Genomic DNA, 17,305 nt, shown 5'->3' with positions numbered 1-17,305 from the left:
CTTTTCCCTTTCACTTGAATGCGGTGATTCAGCACAAAGGTTATGTTGCTCATCCAGGGAAACGGTGAGAAGTAGGCAGAATTCCTTTAAAGAGCAAAATGAATTCACAATACTAACCAGGTTGCTAGATCCTCTTTTGTGTAACATTAAAGATTCTATTACAAACTTGCAGTTTTTCTCCCCTTTACTTGTATGTGGTGATTTTGCACAAAGTTGAAGATCCTCACCCATGAAAATGCTGACAGTTGGGCAGCATTCCTTTCAAAAGCTAACTCAGTTCACCATGCTTAACAAGGTGCAAGGCCCTCTTACTTGAAACAGTAATGCTTCTCTTACATGAGCTGCAGTGCTTCTCCCATTCACTTGAAAGGGGAGATTCAGCAGAAAGTTGATGTTGCTGATCCAGGAAACACTGAGAGCTAGGCAGTACCCCTTTAAAGAGCAAACTGAATTCACCATCCTAACCATGTGGCTAGACCCTCTTGTTTCTAACATAAAACGATTCTCTTAAAAAACTGCAGTTTTTCTCCCATTCACTTGTATGCGGTGATGTTGCACAAAGTTTATGTTCCTCACCCATGAAAAGGCTGAAGGTTAGGCAGCATTCCTTTCAAAATCTAACACAGTTCACCGTGCTTAACAAGGTGCAAGACCGTCTTGCTTGTCAAATTAATCCTTCTCTTACAAGAGCTACAGTGCTTTTCCCTTTCACTTGAAATCGGTGATTCAGCACAAAGGTTATGTTGCTCATCCAGGGAAACGGTGAGAAGTAGGCAGAATTCCTTTAAAGAGCAAAATGAATTCCCAATACTAACCAGGTTGCTAGATTCTCTTTTGTCTAACATTAAAGATTCTATTACAAACTTGCAGTTTTTCTCCGGTTTACTTGTATGTGGTGATTTTGCACAAAGTTGAAGATCCTCACCCATGAAAATGCTGACAGTTGGGCAGCATTCCTTTCAAAAGCTAACTCAGTTCAAACTGCTTAACAAGGTGCAAGGCCCTGTTCCTTGTAACATTAATGCTTCTCTTGCAAGAGTTGCAGTGCTTCTCCCTTTCACTTGAATGGGGAGATTCAGCAGAAAGGTTATGTTGCTGATCCAGGAAACCCTGAGAGCTAGGCAGTACTCCTCTAAAGAACAAACTGAATTCACCATACTAACCATGTTGCTAGACCCTCTTGTTTCTAACATACAAGGATTTTCTTAAAAAACTGCAGTTTTTCTCCCTTTCACTTGTATGCGGTGATTTTGCACAAAGGTTATGTTTCTCACCCATGAAATGGCTGAAGGTTAGTATGCGTTCCTTTCAAAAACTAACACAGTTCACCATGCTTAACGAGGTGCAAGACCCTCTTGCTTTTAGTATGAATGCTTCTCTTATAAGAGCTGCAGCGTTTCCCTTTCACTTGAATGGGGAGATTCAGCAGAAAGGTGATGTTGCTGATCCAGGAAACCCTGAGAGGTAGGCAGTACTCCTTTAAAGAGCAAACTGAATTCACCATACTAACCATGTTGCTAGACCCTCTTGTTTCTAACATAAAACGATTCTCTTAAAAAACTGCAGTTTTTCTCCCATTCACTTGTATGCGGTGATTTTCCACAAAAGTTATGTTTCTCAACCATGAAAAGGCTGAAGGTTAGGCAGCGTTCCTTTCAAAAACTAACACAGTTCACGATGCTTAACAAAGTGCAAGACCCTCTTGCTTGTAACATTAATCCTTCTCTTACAAGAGCTACAGTGCTTCTCCCTTTCACTTGAATGCGGTGATTCAGCACAAAGGTTATGTTGCTCATCCAGGGAAACGGTGAGAAGTAGACAGAATTCCTTTAAAGAGCAAAATGAATTCACAATACTAACCAGGTTGCTAGACCCTCTTTTGTCTAACATTAAAGATTCTCTTACAAACCTGGAATCTTTCTCCCATTTACCTGTAGGTGGTGATTTTGCACAAAGTTGAAGATCCTCACCCATGAAAATGCTGACAGTTGGGCTGCATTCCTTTCAAAAGCTAACTCAGTTCACCATGCTTAACAAGGTGCAAGGCCCTGTTGCTTGTAACATTAATGCTTCTCTTGCAAGAGCTGCAGTGCTTCTCCCTTTCACTTGAATGGGGTGATTCAGCAGAAAGGTGATGTTGCTCATCCAGGAAAACACTCAGAGTTATGCAGTAGTCCCTTGAAGAGCAAACTGACTTCAAAATGTTAACCATGTTGCTCGACCCTCTTTTTCCTAACATTAAAGATTCTCTTAGAAACCTGCAGTTTTTCTCCCATTTACTTGTATGCGGTGATTTAGCACAATGTTGAAGATCTTCATCCATGAAAACGCTGACAGTTGGGCAGCGTTTCTTTCAAAAGCTAACTCAGTTCACCATGCTTAACAAGGTGCATTAATGCTTCTCTTACAAGAGCTACGGTGCTTCTCCCATTCACCTGAAAAGGGAGATTCAGCAGAAAGGTGATGTTGCTGATCCAGGAAACACTGAGAGCTAGGAAGTACTCTAAACAGCAAACTGAATTCACCATCCTAACTATGTTGCTAGACCCTCTTGTTTCTAACATACAAGGATTCTCCTAAAAAACTGCAGTTTTTCTCCCATTCACTTGTATGCAGTGAGCTTGCACAAAGTTTATGTTCCTCACCCATGAAAAGGCTGAAGGTTAGGCAGCATTCCTTTCAAAAACTAACACAGTTCACCATGCTTAACAAGGTGCAAGACCGTCTTGCTTGTCAAATTAATCCTTCTCTTACAAGAGCTACAGTGCTTTTCCCTTTCACTTGAAAGCGGTGATTCAGCACAAAGGTTATGTTGCTCATCCAGGGAAACGGTGAGAAGTAGGCAGAATTCCTTTAAAGAGCAAAATGAATTCACAATACTAACCAGGTTGCTTGATCCTCTTTTGTCTAACATTAAAGATTCTATTACAAACTTGCAGTTTTTCTCCCGTTTACTTGTATGTGGTGATTTTGCACAAAGTTGAAGATCCTCACCCATGAAAATGCTGACAGTTGGGCAGCATTCCTTTCAAAAGCTAACTCAGTTCAAACTGCTTAACAAGTTGCAAGGCCCTGTTCCTTGTAACATTAATGCTTCTCTTGCAAGAGTTGCAGTGCTTCTCCCTTTCACTTGAATGGGGAGATTCAGCAGAAAGGTTATGTTGCTGATCCAGGAAACCCTGAGAGCTAGGCAGTACTCCTTTAAAGAGCAAACTGAATTCACCATCCTAACCATGTTGCTAGACCCTCTTGTTTCTAACATACAAGGATTTTCTTAAAAAACTGCAGTTTTTCTCCCTTTCACTTGTATGCGGTGATTTTGCACAAAGGTTATGTTTCTCACCCATGAAATGGCTGAAGGTTAGTATGCGTTCCTTTCAAAAACTAACACAGTTCACCATGCTTAACGAGGTGCAAGACCCTCTTGCTTTTAGTATGAATGCTTCTCTTATAAGAGCTGCAGCGTTTCCCTTTCACTTGACTGGGGAGATTCAGCAGAAAGTTGATGTTGCTGATCCAGGAAACACTGAGAGGTAGGCAATACTCCTTTAAAGAGCAAACTGAATTCACCATACTAACCATGTTGCTAGACCCTCTTGTTTCTAACATAAAAGGATTCTCCTAAAAAACTGCAGTTTTTCTCCCATTCACTTTTAGGCGGTGATGTTGCACAAAGTTTATGTTCCTCACCCAAGAAAAGGCTGAAGGTTAGGCAGCATTCCTTTCAAAAACTAACACAGTTCACCATGCTTAACAAGGTGCAAGACCGTCTTGCTTGTCAAATTAATCCTTCTCTTACAAGAGCTACAGTGCTTTTCCCTTTCACTTGAATGCGGTGATTCAGCACAAAGGTTATGTTGCTCATCCAGGGAAACGGTGAGAAGTAGGCAGAATTCCTTTAAAGAGCAAAATGAATTCACAATACTAACCAGGTTGCTAGATCCTCTTTTGTCTAACATTAAAGATTCTATTACAAACTTGCAGTTTTTCTCCCCTTTACTTGTATGTGGTGATTTTGCACAAAGTTGAAGATCCTCACCCATGAAAATGCTGACAGTTGGGCAGCATTCCTTTCAAAAGCTAACTCAGTTCAAAATGCTTAACAAGGTGCAAGGCCCTGTTCCTTGTAACATTAATGCTTCTCTTGCAAGAGTTGCAGTGCTTCTCCCTTTCACTTGAATGGGGAGATTCAGCAAAAGTTATGTTGCTGATCCAGGAAACACTGAGAGGTAGGCAGTACTCCTTTAAAGAGCAAACTGAATTCACCATACTAACCATGTTGCTAGATCCTCTTGTTTTTAACATAAAAAGATTCTCTTAAAAAACTGCAGTTTTTCTCCCATTCACTTGTATGCGGTGATTTTCCACAAAAGTTATGTTTCTCAACCATGAAAAGGCTGAAGGTTAGGCAGCGTTCCTTTCAAAAACTAACACAGTTCACCATGCTTAACAAAGTGCAAGACCCTCTTGCTTGTAACATTAATCCTTCTCTTACAAGAGCTACAGTGCTTCTCCCTTTCACTTGAATGCGGTGATTCAGCACAAAGGTGATGTTTCTCATCCAGGAAAACAGTGAGAAGTAGGCAGAATTCCTTTAAAGAGCAAAATGAATTCACAATACTAACCAGGTTGCTAGACCCTCTTTTGTCTAACATTAAAGATTCTCTTACAAACCTGGAATCTTTCTCCCATTTACCTGTAGGTGGTGATTTTGCACAAAGTTGAAGATCCTCACCCATGAAAATGCTGACAGTTGGGCTGCATTCCTTTCAAAAGCTAACTCAGTTCACCATGCTTAACAAGGTGCAAGGCCCTGTTGCTTGTAACATTAATGCTTCTCTTGCAAGAGCTGCAGTGCTTCTCCCTTTCACTTGAATGGGGTGATTCAGCAGAAAGGTGATGTTGCTCATCCAGGAAAACACTCAGAGTTATGCAGTAGTCCCTTGAAGAGCAAACTGACTTCAAAATGTTAACCATGTTGCTCGACCCTCTTTTTCCTAACATTAAAGATTCTCTTAGAAACCTGCAGTTTTTCTCCCATTTACTTGTATGCGGTGATTTAGCACAATGTTGAAGATCTTCATCCATGAAAACGCTGACAGTTGGGCAGCGTTTCTTTCAAAAGCTAACTCAGTTCACCATGCTTAACAAGGTGCATTAATGCTTCTCTTACAAGAGCTACGGTGCTTCTCCCATTCACCTGAAAAGGGAGATTCAGCAGAAAGGTGATGTTGCTGATCCAGGAAACACTGAGAGCTAGGAAGTACTCTAAACAGCAAACTGAATTCACCTTCCTAACTATGTTGCTAGACCCTCTTGTTTCTAACATACAAGGATTCTCCTAAAAAACTGCAGTTTTTCTCCCATTCACTTGTATGCGGTGAGGTTGCACAAAGTTTATGTTCCTCACCCATGAAAAGGCTGAAGGTTAGGCAGCATTCCTTTCAAAAACTAACACAGTTCACCATGGTTAACAAGGTGCAAGACCGTCTTGCTTGTCAAATTAATCCTTCTCTTACAAGAGCTACAGTGCTTTTCCCTTTCACTTGAAAGCGGTGATTCAGCACAAAGGTTATGTTGCTCATCCAGGGAAACGGTGAGAAGTAGGCAGAATTCCTTTAAAGAGCAAAATGAATTCACAATACTAACCAGGTTGCTTGATCCTCTTTTGTCTAACATTAAAGATTCTATTACAAACTTGCAGTTTTTCTCCCGTTTACTTGTATGTGGTGATTTTGCACAAAGTTGAAGATCCTCACCCATGAAAATGCTGACAGTTGGGCAGCATTCCTTTCAAAAGCTAACTCAGTTCAAACTGCTTAACAAGGTGCAAGGCCCTGTTCCTTGTAACATTAATGCTTCTCTTGCAAGAGTTGCAGTGCTTCTCCCTTTCACTTGAATGGGGAGATTCAGCAGAAAGGTTATGTTGCTGATCCAGGAAACCCTGAGAGCTAGGCAGTACTCCTTTAAAGAGCAAACTGAATTCACCATCCTAACCATGTTGCTAGACCCTCTTGTTTCTAACATACAAGGATTTTCTTAAAAAACTGCAGTTTTTCTCCCTTTCACTTGTATGCGGTGATTTTGCACAAAGGTTATGTTTCTCACCCATGAAATGGCTGAAGGTTAGTATGCGTTCCTTTCAAAAACTAACACAGTTCACCATGATTAACGAGGTGCAAGACCCTCTTGCTTTTAGTATGAATGCTTCTCTTATAAGAGCTGCAGCGTTTCCCTTTCACCTGAATGGGGAGATTCAGCAGAAAGGTGATGTTGCTCATCCAGGAAACACTGAGAGGTAGGCAGTACTCCTTTAAAGAGCAAACTGAATTCACCATACTAACCATGTTGCTAGACCCTCTTGTTTCTAACATAAAAGGATTCTCCTAAAAAACTGCAGTTTTTCTCCCATTCACTTTTAGGCGGTGATGTTGCACAAAGTTTATGTTCCTCACCCAAGAAAAGGCTGAAGGTTAGGCAGCATTCCTTTCAAAAACTAACACAGTTCACCATGCTTAACAAGGTGCAAGACCGTCTTGCTTGTCAAATTAATCCTTCTCTTACAAGAGCTACAGTGCTTTTCCCTTTCACTTGAATGCGGTGATTCAGCACAAAGGTTATGTTGCTCATCCAGGGAAACGGTGAGAAGTAGGCAGAATTCCTTTAAAGAGCAAAATGAATTCACAATACTAACCAGGTTGCTAGATCCTCTTTTGTCTAACATTAAAGATTCTATTACAAACTTGCAGTTTTTCTCCCCTTTACTTGTATGTGGTGATTTTGCACAAAGTTGAAGATCCTCACCCATGAAAATGCTGACAGTTGGGCAGCATTCCTTTCAAAAGCTAACTCAGTTCAAAATGCTTAACAAGGTGCAAGGCCCTGTTCCTTGTAACATTAATGCTTCTCTTGCAAGAGTTGCAGTGCTTCTCCCTTTCACTTGAATGGGGAGATTCAGCAAAAGTTATGTTGCTGATCCAGGAAACACTGAGAGGTAGGCAGTACTCCTTTAAAGAGCAAACTGAATTCACCATACTAACCATGTTGCTAGACCCTCTTGTTTTTAACATAAAAAGATTCTCTTAAAAAACTGCAGTTTTTCTCCCATTCACTTGTATGCGGTGATTTTCCACAAAGGTTATGTTTCTCAACCATGAAAAGGCTGAAGGTTAGGCAGCGTTCCTTTCAAAAACTAACACAGTTCACCATGCTTAACAAAGTGCAAGACCCTCTTGCTTGTAACATTAATCCTTCTCTTACAAGAGCTACAGTGCTTCTCCCTTTCACTTGAATGCGGTGATTCAGCACAAAGGTGATGTTTCTCATCCAGGAAAACAGTGAGAAGTAGGCAGAATTCCTTTAAAGAGCAAAATGAATTCACAATACTAACCAGGTTGCTAGACCCTCTTTTGTCTAACATTAAAGATTCTCTTACAAACCTGGAATCTTTCTCCCATTTACCTGTAGGTGGTGATTTTGCACAAAGTTGAAGATCCTCACCCATGAAAATGCTGACAGTTGGGCTGCATTCCTTTCAAAAGCTAACTCAGTTCACCATGCTTAACAAGGTGCAAGGCCCTGTTGCTTGTAACATTAATGCTTCTCTTGCAAGAGCTGCAGTGCTTCTCCCTTTCACTTGAATGGGGTGATTCAGCAGAAAGGTGATGTTGCTCATCCAGGAAAACACTCAGAGTTATGCAGTAGTCCCTTGAAGAGGAAACTGACTTCAAAATGTTAACCCTGTTGCTCGACCCTCTTTTTCCTAACATTAAAGATTCTCTTAGAAACCTGCAGTTTTTCTCCCATTTACTTGTATGCGGTGATTTAGCACAATGTTGAAGATCTTCATCCATGAAAACGCTGACAGTTGGGCAGCGTTTCTTTCAAAAGCTAACTCAGTTCACCATGCTTAACAAGGTGCATTAATGCTTCTCTTACAAGAGCTACGGTGCTTCTCCCATTCACCTGAAAAGGGAGATTCAGCAGAAAGGTGATGTTGCTGATCCAGGAAACACTGAGGGCTAGGCAGTATTCCTTTAAAGAGGAAACTGAATTCACCATACTAACCATGTTGCTAGACCCTCTTGTTTCTAACATACAAGGATTTTCTTAAAAAACTGCACTTTTTCTCCCTTTCACTTGTATGCGGTGATTTTGCACAAAGGTTATGTTTCTCAACCATGAAAAGGCTGAAGGTTAGGCAGCGTTCCTTTCAAAAACTAACACAGTTCACCATGCTTAACAAAGTGCACGACCCTCTTGCTTGTAAAATTAATCCTTCTCTTACAAGAGCTACAGTGCTTCTCCCTTTCACTTGAATGCGGTGATTCAGCACAAAGGTGATGTTTCTCTTCCAGGAAAACAGTGAGAAGTAGGCAGAATTCCTTTAAAGAGCAAAATGAATTCACAATACGAACCAGGTTGCTAGACCCTCTTTTGTCTACAATTAAAGACTCTATTACAAATTTGCAGTTATTGCCCCATTTACTTGTATGTGGTGATTTTGCACAAAGTTGAAGATCCTCACCCATGAAAATGCTGACAGTTGGGCAGCATTCCTTTCAAAAGCTAACTCAGTTCAAAATGCTTAAGAAGGTGCAAGGCCCTGTTCCTTGTAACATTAATGTTTCTCTTGCAAGAGTTGCAGTGCTTCTCCCTTTCACTTGAATGGGGAGATTCAGCAGAAAGGTTATGTTGTTGATCCAGGAAACCCTGAGAGCTAGGCACTACTCCTTTAAAGAGCAAACTGAATTCACCATACTAACCATGTTGCTAGACCCTCCTCTTTCTAACATACAAGGATTCTCTTAAAAAACTGCAGTTTTTCTCCCATTCACTTGTATGCGGTGATGTTGAACAATGTTTATGTTCCTCACATATGAAAAGGCTGAAGGTTAGGCTGCGTTCCTTTCAAAAACTAACACAGTTCACCATGCTTAACGAGGTGCAAGACCCTCTTGCTTTTAGTATTAATGCTTCTCTTATAAGAGCTGCAGTGTTTCCCTTTCACTTGAATGGGGAGATTCAGCAGAAAGGTGATGTTGCTGATCCAGGAAACACTGAGAGGTAGGCAGTACTCCTTTAAAGAGCAAACTGAATTCACCATACTAACCATGCTGCTAGACCCTCTTGTTTCTAACATAAAACGATTCTCTTAAAAAACTGCAGTTTTTCTCCCATTCACTTGTATGCGGTGATTTTCCACAAAAGTTATGTTTCTCAACCATGAAAAGGCTGAAGGTTAGGCAGCGTTCCTTTCAAAAACTAACACAGTTCACCATGCTTAACAAAGTGCAAGACCCTCTTGTTTCTAACATAAAAGGATTCTCCTAAAAAACTGCAGTTTTTCTCCCATTCACTTTTAGGCGGTGATGTTGCACAAAGTTTATGTTCCTCACCCAAGAAAAGGCTGAAGGTTAGGCAGCATTCCTTTCAAAAACTAACACAGTTCACCATGCTTAACAAGGTGCAAGACCGTCTTGCTTGTCAAATTAATCCTTCTCTTACAAGAGCTACAGTGCTTTTCCCTTTCACTTGAATGCGGTGATTCAGCACAAAGGTTATGTTGCTCATCCAGGGAAACGGTGAGAAGTAGGCAGAATTCCTTTAAAGAGCAAAATGAATTCACAATACTAACCAGGTTGCTAGATCCTCTTTTGTCTAACATTAAAGATTCTATTACAAACTTGCAGTTTTTCTCCCCTTTACTTGTATGTGGTGATTTTGCACAAAGTTGAAGATCCTCACCCATGAAAATGCTGACAGTTGGGCAGCATTCCTTTCAAAAGCTAACTCAGTTCAAAATGCTTAACAAGGTGCAAGGCCCTGTTCCTTGTAACATTAATGCTTCTCTTGCAAGAGTTGCAGTGCTTCTCCCTTTCACTTGAATGGGGAGATTCAGCAAAAGTTATGTTGCTGATCCAGGAAACACTGAGAGGTAGGCAGTACTCCTTTAAAGAGCAAACTGAATTCACCATACTAACCATGTTGCTAGATCCTCTTGTTTTTAACATAAAAAGATTCTCTTAAAAAACTGCAGTTTTTCTCCCATTCACTTGTATGCGGTGATTTTCCACAAAAGTTATGTTTCTCAACCATGAAAAGGCTGAAGGTTAGGCAGCGTTCCTTTCAAAAACTAACACAGTTCACCATGCTTAACAAAGTGCAAGACCCTCTTGCTTGTAACATTAATCCTTCTCTTACAAGAGCTACAGTGCTTCTCCCTTTCACTTGAATGCGGTGATTCAGCACAAAGGTGATGTTTCTCATCCAGGAAAACAGTGAGAAGTAGGCAGAATTCCTTTAAAGAGCAAAATGAATTCACAATACTAACCAGGTTGCTAGACCCTCTTTTGTCTAACATTAAAGATTCTCTTACAAACCTGGAATCTTTCTCCCATTTACCTGTAGGTGGTGATTTTGCACAAAGTTGAAGATCCTCACCCATGAAAATGCTGACAGTTGGGCTGCATTCCTTTCAAAAGCTAACTTAGTTCACCATGCTTAACAAGGTGCAAGGCCCTGTTGCTTGTAACATTAATGCTTCTCTTGCAAGAGCTGCAGTGCTTCTCCCTTTCACTTGAATGGGGAGATTCAGCAGAAAGGTTATGTTGCTGATCCAGGAAACCCTGAGAGCTAGGCAGTACTCCTTTAAAGAGCAAACTGAATTCACCATACTAACCATGTTGCTAGACCCTCTTGTTTCTAACATAAAACGATTCTCTTAAAAAACTGCAGTTTTTCTCCCATTCACTTGTATGCGGTGATGTTGCACAAAGTTTATGTTCCTCACCCATGAAAAGGCTGAAGGTTAGGCAGCATTCCTTTCAAAATCTAACACAGTTCACCATGCTTAACAAGGTGCAAGACCGTCTTGCTTGTCAAATTAATCCTTCTCTTACAAGAGCTACAGTGCTTTTCCCTTTCACTTGAATGCGGTGATTCAGCACAAAGGTGATGTTTCTCATCCATTAAAACAGTGAGAAGTAGGCAGAATTCCTTTAAAGAGCAAAATGAATTCACAATACTAACCAGGTTGCTAGACCCTCTTTTGTCTAACATTAAAGATTCTCTTACAAACCTGGAATCTTTCTCCCATTTACCTGTAGGTGGTGATTTTGCACAAAGTTGAAGATCCTCACCCATGAAAATGCTGACAGTTGGGCTGCATTCCTTTCAAAAGCTAACTCAGTTCACCATGCTTAACAAGGTGCAAGGCCCTGTTGCTTGTAACATTAATGCTTCTCTTGCAAGAGCTGCAGTGCTTCTCCCTTTCACTTGAATGGGTGATTCAGCAGAAAGGTGATGTTGCTCATCCAGGAAAACACTCAGAGTTATGCAGTAGTCCCTTGAAGAGCAAACTGACTTCAAAATGTTAACCATGTTGCTCGACCCTCTTTTTCCTAACATTAAAGATTCTCTTAGAAACCTGCAGTTTTTCTCCCATTTACTTGTATGCGGTGATTTAGCACAATGTTGAAGATCTTCATCCATGAAAACGCTGACAGTTGGGCAGCGTTTCTTTCAAAAGCTAACTCAGTTCACCATGCTTAACAAGGTGCATTAATGCTTCTCTTACAAGAGCTACGGTGCTTCTCCCATTCACCTGAAAAGGGAGATTCAGCAGAAAGGTGATGTTGCTGATCCAGGAAACACTGAGAGCTAGGAAGTACTCTAAACAGCAAACTGAATTCACCTTCCTAACTATGTTGCTAGACCCTCTTGTTTCTAACATACAAGGATTCTCCTAAAAAACTGCAGTTTTTCTCCCATTCACTTGTATGCGGTGAGGTTGCACAAAGTTTATGTTCCTCACCCATGAAAAGGCTGAAGGTTAGGCAGCATTCCTTTCAAAAACTAACACAGTTCACCATGGTTAACAAGGTGCAAGACCATCTTGCTTGTCAAATTAATCCTTCTCTTACAAGAGCTACAGTGCTTTTCCCTTTCACTTGAAAGCGGTGATTCAGCACAAAGGTTATGTTGCTCATCCAGGGAAACGGTGAGAAGTAGGCAGAATTCCTTTAAAGAGCAAAATGAATTCACAATACTAACCAGGTTGCTTGATCCTCTTTTGTCTAACATTAAAGATTCTATTACAAACTTGCAGTTTTTCTCCCGTTTACTTGTATGTGGTGATTTTGCACAAAGTTGAAGATCCTCACCCATGAAAATGCTGACAGTTGGGCAGCATTCCTTTCAAAAGCTAACTCAGTTCAAACTGCTTAACAAGGTGCAAGGCCCTGTTCCTTGTAACATTAATGCTTCTCTTGCAAGAGTTGCAGTGCTTCTCCCTTTCACTTGAATGGGGAGATTCAGCAGAAAGGTTATGTTGCTGATCCAGGAAATCCTGAGAGCTAGGCAGTACTCCTTTAAAGAGCAAACTGAATTCACCATCCTAACCATGTTGCTAGACCCTCTTGTTTCTAACATACAAGGATTTTCTTAAAAAACTGCAGTTTTTCTCCCTTTCACTTGTATGCGGTGATTTTGCACAAAGGTTATGTTTCTCACCCATGAAATGGCTGAAGGTTAGTATGCGTTCCTTTCAAAAACTAACACAGTTCACCATGCTTAACGAGGTGCAAGACCCTCTTGCTTTTAGTATGAATGCTTCTCTTATAAGAGCTGCAGCGTTTCCCTTTCACCTGAATGGGGAGATTCAGCAGAAAGGTGATGTTGCTCATCCAGGAAACACTGAGAGGTAGGCAGTACTCCTTTAAAGAGCAAACTGAATTCACCATACTAACCATGTTGCTAGACCCTCTTGTTTCTAACATAAAAGGATTCTCCTAAAAAACTGCAGTTTTTCTCCCATTCACTTTTAGGCGGTGATGTTGCACAAAGTTTATGTTCCTCACCCAAGAAAAGGCTGAAGGTTAGGCAGCATTCCTTTCAAAAACTAACACAGTTCACCATGCTTAACAAGGTGCAAGACCGTCTTGCTTGTCAAATTAATCCTTCTCTTACAAGAGCTACAGTGCTTTTCCCTTTCACTTGAATGCGGTGATTCAGCACAAAGGTTATGTTGCTCATCCAGGGAAACGGTGAGAAGTAGGCAGAATTCCTTTAAAGAGCAAAATGAATTCACAATACTAACCAGGTTGCTAGATCCTCTTTTGTCTAACATTAAAGATTCTATTACAAACTTGCAGTTTTTCTCCCCTTTACTTGTATGTGGTGATTTTGCACAAAGTTGAAGATCCTCACCCATGAAAATGCTGACAGTTGGGCAGCATTCCTTTCAAAAGCTAACTCAGTTCAAAATGCTTAACAAGGTGCAAGGCCCTGTTCCTTGTAACATTAATGCTTCTCTTGCAAGAGTTGCAGTGCTTCTCCCTTTCACTTGAATGGGGAGATTCAGCAAAAGTTATGTTGCTGATCCAGGAAACACTGAGAGGTAGGCAGTACTCCTTTAAAGAGCAAACTGAATTCACCATACTAACCATGTTGCTAGACCCTCTTGTTTTTAACATAAAAAGATTCTCTTAAAAAACTGCAGTTTTTCTCCCATTCACTTGTATGCGGTGATTTTCCACAAAGGTTATGTTTCTCAACCATGAAAAGGCTGAAGGTTAGGCAGCGTTCCTTTCAAAAACTAACACAGTTCACCATGCTTAACAAAGTGCAAGACCCTCTTGCTTGTAACATTAATCCTTCTCTTACAAGAGCTACAGTGCTTCTCCCTTTCACTTGAATGCGGTGATTCAGCACAAAGGTGATGTTTCTCATCCAGGAAAACAGTGAGAAGTAGGCAGAATTCCTTTAAAGAGCAAAATGAATTCACAATACTAACCAGGTTGCTAGACCCTCTTTTGTCTAACATTAAAGATTCTCTTACAAACCTGGAATCTTTCTCCCATTTACCTGTAGGTGGTGATTTTGCACAAAGTTGAAGATCCTCACCCATGAAAATGCTGACAGTTGGGCTGCATTCCTTTCAAAAGCTAACTCAGTTCACCATGCTTAACAAGGTGCAAGGCCCTGTTGCTTGTAACATTAATGCTTCTCTTGCAAGAGCTGCAGTGCTTCTCCCTTTCACTTGAATGGGGTGATTCAGCAGAAAGGTGATGTTGCTCATCCAGGAAAACACTCAGAGTTATGCAGTAGTCCCTTGAAGAGGAAACTGACTTCAAAATGTTAACCCTGTTGCTCGACCCTCTTTTTCCTAACATTAAAGATTCTCTTAGAAACCTGCAGTTTTTCTCCCATTTACTTGTATGCGGTGATTTAGCACAATGTTGAAGATCTTCATCCATGAAAACGCTGACAGTTGGGCAGCGTTTCTTTCAAAAGCTAACTCAGTTCACCATGCTTAACAAGGTGCATTAATGCTTCTCTTACAAGAGCTACGGTGCTTCTCCCATTCACCTGAAAAGGGAGATTCAGCAGAAAGGTGATGTTGCTGATCCAGGAAACACTGAGGGCTAGGCAGTATTCCTTTAAAGAGGAAACTGAATTCACCATACTAACCATGTTGCTAGACCCTCTTGTTTCTAACATACAAGGATTTTCTTAAAAAACTGCACTTTTTCTCCCTTTCACTTGTATGCGGTGATTTTGCACAAAGGTTATGTTTCTCAACCATGAAAAGGCTGAAGGTTAGGCAGCGTTCCTTTCAAAAACTAACACAGTTCACCATGCTTAACAAAGTGCACGACCCTCTTGCTTGTAAAATTAATCCTTCTCTTACAAGAGCTACAGTGCTTCTCCCTTTCACTTGAATGCGGTGATTCAGCACAAAGGTGATGTTTCTCTTCCAGGAAAACAGTGAGAAGTAGGCAGAATTCCTTTAAAGAGCAAAATGAATTCACAATACGAACCAGGTTGCTAGACCCTCTTTTGTCTACAATTAAAGACTCTATTACAAATTTGCAGTTATTCTCCCATTTACTTGTATGTGGTGATTTTGCACAAAGTTGAAGATCCTCACCCATGAAAATGCTGACAGTTGGGCAGCATTCCTTTCAAAAGCTAACTCAGTTCAAAATGCTTAAGAAGGTGCAAGGCCCTGTTCCTTGTAACATTAATGTTTCTCTTGCAAGAGTTGCAGTGCTTCTCCCTTTCACTTGAATGGGGAGATTCAGCAGAAAGGTTATGTTGTTGATCCAGGAAACCCTGAGAGCTAGGCACTACTCCTTTAAAGAGCAAACTGAATTCACCATACTAACCATGTTGCTAGACCCTCCTCTTTCTAACATACAAGGATTCTCTTAAAAAACTGCAGTTTTTCTCCCATTCACTTGTATGCGGTGATGTTGAACAATGTTTATGTTCCTCACATATGAAAAGGCTGAAGGTTAGGCTGCGTTCCTTTCAAAAACTAACACAGTTCACCATGCTTAACGAGGTGCAAGACCCTCTTGCTTTTAGTATTAATGCTTCTCTTATAAGAGCTGCAGTGTTTCCCTTTCACTTGAATATGGAGATTCAGCAGAAAGGTGATGTTGCTGATCCAGGAAACACTGAGAGGTAGGCAGTACTCCTTTAAAGAGCAAACTGAATTCACCATACTAACCATGCTGCTAGACCCTCTTGTTTCTAACATAAAACGATTCTCTTAAAAAACTGCAGTTTTTCTCCCATTCACTTGTATGCGGTGATTTTCCACAAAAGTTATGTTTCTCAACCATGAAAAGGCTGAAGGTTAGGCAGCGTTCCTTTCAAAAACTAACACAGTTCACCATGCTTAACAAAGTGCAAGACCCTCTTGTTTCTAACATAAAAGGATTCTCCTAAAAAACTGCAGTTTTTCTCCCATTCACTTTTAGGCGGTGATGTTGCACAAAGTTTATGTTCCTCACCCAAGAAAAGGCTGAAGGTTAGGCAGCATTCCTTTCAAAAACTAACACAGTTCACCATGCTTAACAAGGTGCAAGACCGTCTTGCTTGTCAAATTAATCCTTCTCTTACAAGAGCTACAGTGCTTTTCCCTTTCACTTGAATGCGGTGATTCAGCACAAAGGTTATGTTGCTCATCCAGGGAAACGGTGAGAAGTAGGCAGAATTCCTTTAAAGAGCAAAATGAATTCACAATACTAACCAGGTTGCTAGATCCTCTTTTGTCTAACATTAAAGATTCTATTACAAACTTGCAGTTTTTCTCCCCTTTACTTGTATGTGGTGATTTTGCACAAAGTTGAAGATCCTCACCCATGAAAATGCTGACAGTTGGGCAGCATTCCTTTCAAAAGCTAACTCAGTTCAAAATGCTTAACAAGGTGCAAGGCCCTGTTCCTTGTAACATTAATGCTTCTCTTGCAAGAGTTGCAGTGCTTCTCCCTTTCACTTGAATGGGGAGATTCAGCAAAAGTTATGTTGCTGATCCAGGAAACACTGAGAGGTAGGCAGTACTCCTTTAAAGAGCAAACTGAATTCACCATACTAACCATGTTGCTAGATCCTCTTGTTTTTAACATAAAAAGATTCTCTTAAAAAACTGCAGTTTTTCTCCCATTCACTTGTATGCGGTGATTTTCCACAAAAGTTATGTTTCTCAACCATGAAAAGGCTGAAGGTTAGGCAGCGTTCCTTTCAAAAACTAACACAGTTCACCATGCTTAACAAAGTGCAAGACCCTCTTGCTTGTAACATTAATCCTTCTCTTACAAGAGCTACAGTGCTTCTCCCTTTCACTTGAATGCGGTGATTCAGCACAAAGGTGATGTTTCTCATCCAGGAAAACAGTGAGAAGTAGGCAGAATTCCTTTAAAGAGCAAAATGAATTCACAATACTAACCAGGTTGCTAGACCCTCTTTTGTCTAACATTAAAGATTCTCTTACAAACCTGGAATCTTTCTCCCATTTACCTGTAGGTGGTGATTTTGCACAAAGTTGAAGATCCTCACCCATGAAAATGCTGACAGTTGGGCTGCATTCCTTTCAAAAGCTAACTTAGTTCACCATGCTTAACAAGGTGCAAGGCCCTGTTGCTTGTAACATTAATGCTTCTCTTGCAAGAGCTGCAGTGCTTCTCCCTTTCACTTGAATGGGGAGATTCAGCAGAAAGGTTATGTTGCTGATCCAGGAAACCCTGAGAGCTAGGCAGTACTCCTTTAAAGAGCAAACTGAATTCACCATACTAACCATGTTGCTAGACCCTCTTGTTTCTAACATAAAACGATTCTCTTAAAAAACTGCAGTTTTTCTCCCATTCACTTGTATGCGGTGATGTTGCACAAAGTTTATGTTCCTCACCCATGAAAAGGCTGAAGGTTAGGCAGCATTCCTTTCAAAATCTAACACAGTTCACCATGCTTAACAAGGTGCAAGACCGTCTTTCTTGTCAAATTAATCCTTCTCTTA

The sequence above is a fragment of the Castor canadensis genome, chromosome 7 (assembly GCF_047511655.1).
Source record: "Castor canadensis chromosome 7, mCasCan1.hap1v2, whole genome shotgun sequence".
Taxonomy (NCBI): domain Eukaryota; kingdom Metazoa; phylum Chordata; class Mammalia; order Rodentia; family Castoridae; genus Castor; species Castor canadensis.
This window is presented reverse-complemented; position numbering follows the sequence as displayed.